This window comes from Mus caroli, unplaced genomic scaffold (genome assembly GCF_978045245.1).
Source record: "Mus caroli unplaced genomic scaffold, Mus_caroli_1 scaffold_2, whole genome shotgun sequence".
In the NCBI taxonomy this organism is placed as follows: Eukaryota; Metazoa; Chordata; class Mammalia; order Rodentia; family Muridae; genus Mus; species Mus caroli.
In genome coordinates, this window is record NW_028227257.1 from 5,650,509 (window position 1) to 5,658,481 (window position 7,973).

Below are 7,973 nucleotides of genomic sequence, written 5' to 3' on the forward strand. Positions count from 1 at the left end.
TATGCATAAAGAGAAAAGCAATCACTCATCAATCAATTATCAATCTTGTCCAGCTATGGACCTTGTAAATGTCAGTAATGACTGATCTGGCAAGATACATCCATTTGTGCAATAGTGGCACAAGCGTCATAGTCATAACCAATTGCTTCTGATTGGATTGAAGTCACACTCCACAAGCTGAAACCAATAACCCCTATTGAGCCAACAACCTGGGATTAAACAAGCCAGAGTTCCTGAGGGAGAACCTATTACTATTATTCTGGCAAGTGAACAATATCACATTGACTCTTAGCTACTTGCTGCAGTATCCAAAGATAAGTACATCACTCACCCCACATCAGAGAAGTTCCTATTTGCAGTAGATGGCAATTAACACAGAGTCCAATAGTATATCAAAGTGTAGAAAAGACTAGCCTGTGGAATGCTCACCCCTAAATGGGACATCTGTATCACATCTCCTCCACCCAAGGCTCAGAGATCACAGCAGAAGAAGGAGTGGAAAGAGTAAAGAGCCAGAGGCAGTGAGTGACCACAAGGAAACAGCATCTTCCAGACACTGAAGAGCAGCTGCACATGTGACCAGACAGCTGCTCAAGAATTGTGCAAGCTCAAGTCAGACCAAATCCCTGTGTGTGTGTGTGTGTGTGTGTGTGTGTGCGTGTGTGTATTCTATGACATAGAATTCCAGTAGCTGGTGTTCTTTCGATGGGAACCTTTTGTTTCTGTTGACCTATGTCTTTGGTGATCCTTAATTGGGAATTCACATTCTCTTGATTTTCTTGGAAAATCTCAGACTCTTAAAACAGCAGTGCTTTCCTAAGGGGCCATTTATCTCTGCTTCTTCCAGGATCCAAGAGGCATGAGGAACCTGAGACTAGGCTAGCCCTGTCCACCACCATCACAACATGGGCAAGACCAGCATTTCTATTCACACTCAGGAGGCTCTCCATGCATCCCATTTCACTAGTCTTTGAGGTCTAGAGTGTTTAGACACACTTTTTGAAAAAGAGTCGTTTAGATTATGTCTCCCTGTGGACAGTGGAATCCTTCTAAATATTCATATTACTTTTGCAGAGACAGAATGCCAACTCACACTTTTTAGCATTCTAAGAGAATAAATTACAGCGTGCGTGCATGCGTGTGTGTGTGTGTGTGTGTGTGTGTGTGTGTGTGTGTGTTTCTGTGCATGTGCATGTGTGTGGGCATGCCTACGGGACAGCAAGAGGTCATTGCAATCCTCCTACTGGAACACAATAGGGCCATGAGTTAGAGTGGTGTCTATGAAGATACACAGAGGAGTGGGCCGCCACTCCCCACCCCCAGAGAGACAAAAGGCTATTCTTTTGATTAACTGCTGCCCTTACATGGCTACGAACACAGAACAAAACATATGGTTAACCAGGGGCTCCAACTCTTTTCCACCTTCAACTGTTCCATCTGCAGAAATCAGAGCGCTGCTTTCAAAAGAAACTTGTGATGGCACACACCTGTCACCCTAGTGAGATCGAGGCCAGCCCCAGCAATTCACTAAGCTCTTATCTCAAAAACATGTGTGCATCATGGCTACATATGGTAGTATCTGGAGTGGCCAGAGGTGGATGGATGTGGGTAATTCTCACATATCTCCAACGGAGAAGAAATTGAAACAGGATTTTTGGAGGACAATGTGGCCATACTCATTAATGTTCGTTGTACATACAACCTCTTTGTTAAGGACACTTTTCTTACTGACATATACAAACTTTACACCAAGAAACACTGAAAAGGCTATCCGATGTATTGTTTATAAATATAAAAAAAGCAAGAGTCAGGGATAGGGACTGCCCAGGTTCTCATAGCCACCAACAGAGGAACAGTTAATTGAATCAAGGCTCACCCAGATGCAACAATTCTGCCTTTCCCGTGAACAGGTAAGTCTAAAATGAAAAGCTGTCTCTGATAATTTAAGGATAAAAAGCAAAGGGCGGAACGATGCGTGTGAAAAGATTGCGTGCATAAAAATATTTTAATAGCCAAATAAAAAACACATACGTGTATATAGGCAGGGCTGGGCAGGAAGATGTTCCCTGAGAGGATGAATGGGAAACCATGAATGTGATTCACTGCACACAAATCCACCAGGGCTTCGGGGAAAGGCACAATGCTCGCCGTACAGGGTACACCAACGCCATGAGCTTTGAAAATTCCACTGCAAAGCACGGATTGCTTTTGCTTGGAGATTTCCATCCATTTTTATTGGGCTCTTCTTGATGAGGGTTTCTGTTCCCCTCAGTTATTCCCTCTCCCGTTTCTGCTACTTCATCATCTCAGATTCTCCCCTACAGACCATAAATACATATGCATTAGTCCCTCTAGCTTAAAATAAAAAAAAAAAAAGACCTCCACAAAGAACTCTAAAACCTATTATTAGATCAAAATAGTAGATTTCAGAATGGTCCATTTTGTAAAAAACAATTTAAATGTATTATATGTATGTGTGTGTATATGTATATATATATATATAAAGATTTATTCATTCAAGAAAACAAACAGCTCTTTCCAAGAGTATTACTGCAGAAACACGACTCCAAGATGGCCCCACCACAGGCTCTAGGAGAGCAGGCCCCCCTGCTATTTTTTTTCTATATTTTCAGAGTGCCCTTGGAGGTAAAATAGCTTCAATGAAAATAACAAGCCACGGGACACAATGTGTCTGTCATGTATCTCTGCTCTGGCCTGGCTTCTCTGTCTCCCAGGATACTGCAGCCATCACCTAGGTAGCATTTGGGGCAAAGAAGACGTTCCAATTAGACTTAAGTAGTCACCCTGTGTGCCATCTGCAGTCCTACCTACCGGAGCCTCTCATGCCCCACCCCACCCCCCTTCTTGACCATCTCATCTCTCTTCAGAAGTTTTGGCCTAGGGCAGTCTTCAGCTACCTCCCCACATTTCAGTCTCAACTGTGTGTGCCTTGGGATAAAGTCTGGCTTCAGCCTGTGACTTCTTAAATACCAGGCCCCAAAACAGAACTCATACCCCGTTCATCTCAGGAACAGTACCCCATGTTCCCTGCCTGAGGACCCATGTGCATCCCATACCGTTCCTCAGGTTGTTTTCTTATCTGTAGCCTCTGCCTCTCCATCCTGTGACAGCCTGGACCCCAACAGGTAACCACGTCATCATTAACAAAAGCAACGGGGGGCTCAGAGCCTTGGCCTCCAGACACCTGTGACTGTAGACCATCAAGCCAATTTGATCCTTTCTGATGATCACTGCTATCCTAAAATTGAATCAACATTTCTCTTCCAATCAAAGAACTCATTTTCACTTAACTTATTTTTAAAAATAATCTATCTGCCCTCACTTCGTTTTAACACCACCCCAGGCTGGGTATAGCAGTTATTGAATTGAGTCAAAATAGACATGAAAGTAATCAAATGTACAATGTCCATCCTGGCCCCCTGGAGTCACAGGTGTGTGCGCGTGCAATGCTTGCGAGCGCGCACACGCGTGTGTGTGTGTGTGTTTGTATGTATGTGTGCGCGCGGGCATACGCGCACGTGCACACACAGCACATGCATGCACGCCATAGGCACCGTGTCTTTCAAAACACAAGGTGTTTGAGAACACACTGATCCTTCTGTACCATAGATCCTCTGCTCAGTAACTCCAGAGCCTGGGCCTCTGCATCTCTTCATCTCTGCATCCTCCCCATGACAACGTCCAGAGCTGTGCCAAGCTCAGAACTAATTACGTTGCCCTCCATTCCTGTGTGCTTCACACCTTTCTGCCACCTTCACAGCTCTGACCAAAGAGCCCATTACCTGATCTTCTATCTGTCAAGCTGTTTCTGTTTATGTAAGACCCTGAAAGAACATGCAGCCACTAAATCCAGACCCACAGAACACTCCCCCCGCCCCTTCTCTGCCTCCCTGTGGTGAACTGGACATGTACTGGACAGAATGTGCCAAGCAACAGTCCACCAACTGACCAGGAACTCCAAACCCTGGCAGAAATACATCCACGACGTCATAAACACACACATAATAGGAACTGAGTAAATGCCAAGAGAAGTCAGGGGCAGCCGGCCCAAGTAGGAGGCTGTGGTTTCCAGGCACCTGGATTTGAGTTAGGGTCTTTCTGTTGACTTTTACATAAGAAAAGTCAGACCTCTTCAGGCTCTATATCCCTGATCTGTAAAACAGTAGCAGGCAGAGTGGATAAGGCAACCGGAGCCATGCAGAACGGGGCTTTCTAGAAACATACACCATTTTCCTAGGATGGCAGCCATTCTATCCCTGATGACTAATCGGCCAAGGTCATCTAATCATTGCATGATGTCCCCTGAGCAACTGTGAGTTCTATTCTCCAGGATGACAAACATCGGGAGGTCACAAGGGAAGGCAGAGTGAAAGGCCACTTATTGATTAGGAAACCAACATATTTCCCAGTACCTTGTCTGCAACACTTAAACCAATATTTGTGTCTCTAGGATTCTATTTGTATGGTAATTTCAAAAACAAGATTCAGACACTCTCCTGAAATTGAAAACTATATTAATTTTCTAGATGGTAAAATAATACCATAATTAAATATTACTATTTCTCTTAAAAAATCTGGTGGCTCCTAGCAAAATGGGGTTTTTTGAGCATGACGTAGGCTTTCCCGCAAGCTCAGACTCTGGGGATATTCTTTATTTTGAATACATGAAAGAGACCATGAACTTAATCTCAACACAATGCAAGAAAAATTGATTTGTTAGGATCACCATAATTTTCTTGCATTTAAAATCTCTGTGCTTTCTCACCCAAAGCTCTCCCTCGCTACACGTCTTTGGGGAGAGACCCAGGGAAGAGGCGGTTTGTTTCTCTGTCCTACACCTTTCTCGTTCCTTTTGTGGCTCTTGTTCTAAGTTGCCCATGTGTCTAAAAAGAGACAAGGATGATATTCTCATCATCCTTCCACGTCAATCTCAAACTATGTCTTCGGTATGACCCAACATGATGATCCTTAGCATGGGAGAAAGCGTAGATCCCCCAAAGCTGGCCTTCGGTGGACTCTGTCTTGCCCAAAGACCTGGAAGGAGGAAGAAAGGGAGTCCCTTGGCCTTCCGCTGGCGGCCAACTCTGGAAGAGGCCTGTGCAGGGTTTCCACCCGGACTCCCAACCACCCCAACTGAAGCTCAAGAGGTCCCCCTTGTGGGGACTCCCAAGAACAGCCCAGCCTACCCCAATGCTGGGGTGGCTTCCAGTCGCCCCCTACATCTTTGAGAAGTCTAGGGACACAAGACACCTCATGAAGATCTCCAGTCCCCATGTTCTCATGAAGACCGTCAACCTTCTAACTATTTCTGATAGATGAGAAGGTTGTTGGTCCTTTAGGAGAAGACCTGATGGCCACCAAGTTCTCAAGTCTCCAAGAAGAATCCAGTTCTTAGAGGTGCTTGCCCTCGGTGTCTTCTCAAGCACCCATTTCATGGTTCATCAGGAAGCCTTCACTACCATTTACTCAGATCGATGTCCTGTTGCCTACAGAATACACCACAACCTTGGGACACTCATGCCAAATTCCTTTTCTACCGAACAATGCAACTTGGGTCCTCTGCCAAGAAATCCACAAGGATTTGTTGGTGTGATGGAGACTTCCAGACATAGATCTGTTCAGCACGCAGTGTTTCAGAGCCACACTCCTTAGGACAGACACAATGTCCACCAATATGGCCATCCAGAACCAGCAAGCACTCAACCATCTCTGCCCAACCACCCTATGTCCATGATGGAGGATGGTTTGGAGCAGCACAGACTGTGGATAGCTAAAGACCTACCTAGAGACAGACCTGGGAACATGGTGCTGACGAAGCAGAGGAAGCCTTGTCTGTTAGACTCCACATCTGGGTAAAGAGGGAAGAGCTCCTATCAATCACCAAGATGCCTGGGCTATTTTGAAACAGCTGGGCTCTGGCTAGAAGTTTCCAATTTTCGACTGGGGTGGGCAGGGGTGGGGGGGTGGGGGAGCCCCAGCCCAGTGCAGAGTAATTAACATTACCATGAGGCCCAGAGAGAATTTTGATGGGAAGTTTTAATGCTGGAACATTCTTAAACAAACAAACAGAAAAACCTGGTGGATGGGCCAGCTGAGTGGGCCAAATCTTGTCTCCCCAAGCCCCCTCATTCCTTTCCCATCCCAGGAGTAGTGGGTTTCCTCTTCCCTTAGCAGGAAATGCTAAACTCGGACACCTCGGGAAAGATGTCCCAGCGGCAAACAAAAGGCTTCCCACGAACAGGAGCTCATGACCGCAGAGCCACACCAATGGCAAAGCCAAACTACATCACTGATGCCTGGGTTCTGGGGGGGGTGTATGGAAAGCTGGGAGGACACTGGGGAGTTCTGCTGTTCCTTGCTAGTCTTCTCATGTGGGCCTTCAAGACCCCTGTGCATCTTCCATCTGGGAATCGACTGTTGCAGGTGTCCCATGCTTCCCGGGGTCCTCAGGGCAGTCGTCCACTGAGGTCACCCAGCAGAGAACACATTCCAAAAGGCCTGAGAAACTGCCAGGAGTGGAAACTGGGACGTGCTCATTCTAGAACTTGCTATTTCTGAGTTTCCCAGGGTTGAAATGTACACACACACATACTCCCTAAGCACAGAGGCCTTGAATTCAATGGATTACAAGGCTTTAAGATTATGGCCAAATGCAAGACACGTGAAGGGGGCTGAAGCTGAGCCAAACACTGCAGAGGGGCCCACAGGCTCTGGGGCGTCCAATTTTGTCTTCATTCTTCCATGATTTGTTGGTGTTTTCGTGAAGTGCCAATCTGAGCACTTCTCTGGGGAGATCTTACTGGACGACCTCATGCCTTGTGGATGGTGATCTCATCCCGAAGCACGAGTTCTCTGTAGCAACGGTGAGGTCCGCTCCTCTAACAGCCAGTTTCTGGGGCTTTCTGAGCCTCATCAGCCAGCTCGTCCCAGTGTGCATAAGGAGGCCTCTGCTAATCAAGAGCTTATTGTTTGGGTGGGACCTGTTGTTGACACTTTTATTTAAAATGTGCACAAGCCTTCCTCCAAGCCCAAGCCCTCCAGGTGAATCTCTTCGGGCTGAGGGTTTGAAAGAAACCCGAGATGTTCTGACTCTTTTGTTTGTTTCCTCGTAAATCAAGTACTTTTTTTTTTTTTTAAAGCAAATCAGCACTCTGGAAGTGAAGGCAGGAGAATTAACAGTGCAAGGGCAAACTTGGCTACAAAGTGTGTTTAAGGTCCAAGATAACCTTGTCCTGAGTTTATAGCTGGCTTGTGCTGTAAGGAAGAGAGCTGCCCGTCTCTTCCGAGGGTCAGTGAAGCTCTTGTGTCCACTCATTACTGCTCCTGGGTGCAGACTTTAGTTTGCAAAGTGTAGACCATTGTTATCAGTGCCTTGTTCCCCAAAGCCCCACTAACCAGGACACTGGGTGTGCCTGTAGTTCATCTCCAGTGTTTTCTCCAAATGACCTGGTCAGGTTTTGTTTGTTTGTTTTTTGTTTGTTTAACCTTTCCCAGATAGCAAAAGATCTTCTGAATTCACTTTGCATTTTCTTAGATTCAGCCTAGATTCATCCCAATGTTCTTTTAACAGAAAATGGTGTGCCGATATCTGGGGCTGGGTGTTCCCTGTTGGTGGGCCTCAGTGCTTCTTCCCCACTTGTCCTCCCTGATTCTTTCCCCTTCCTCTCTATTTCTCTTCTCTCTCCCTCCTTCTTCTCTCCCTGCTCCTTCTTTCCTCCCTTCCCTTTTCCCTCCTCCCTCCCCTCTTCTCCCCTTGTCTCTCCTTCCTTTCTTCCCTTCTCCCTCCTTCCCCTCCTCTCTCCCTCCACCTCCCTCCTCTTTTCCTCCCTGTCCCTCCTTCTGTTCCCTCTCCATCTTTCCTTTCTTCTTTCTCTCATTTCTTCTATTGATTCACACTCTTTCCTTTCTTTTTTTCCCTCATTGCTTCTCTTCTTCCTGTATTTTTCCCTTTC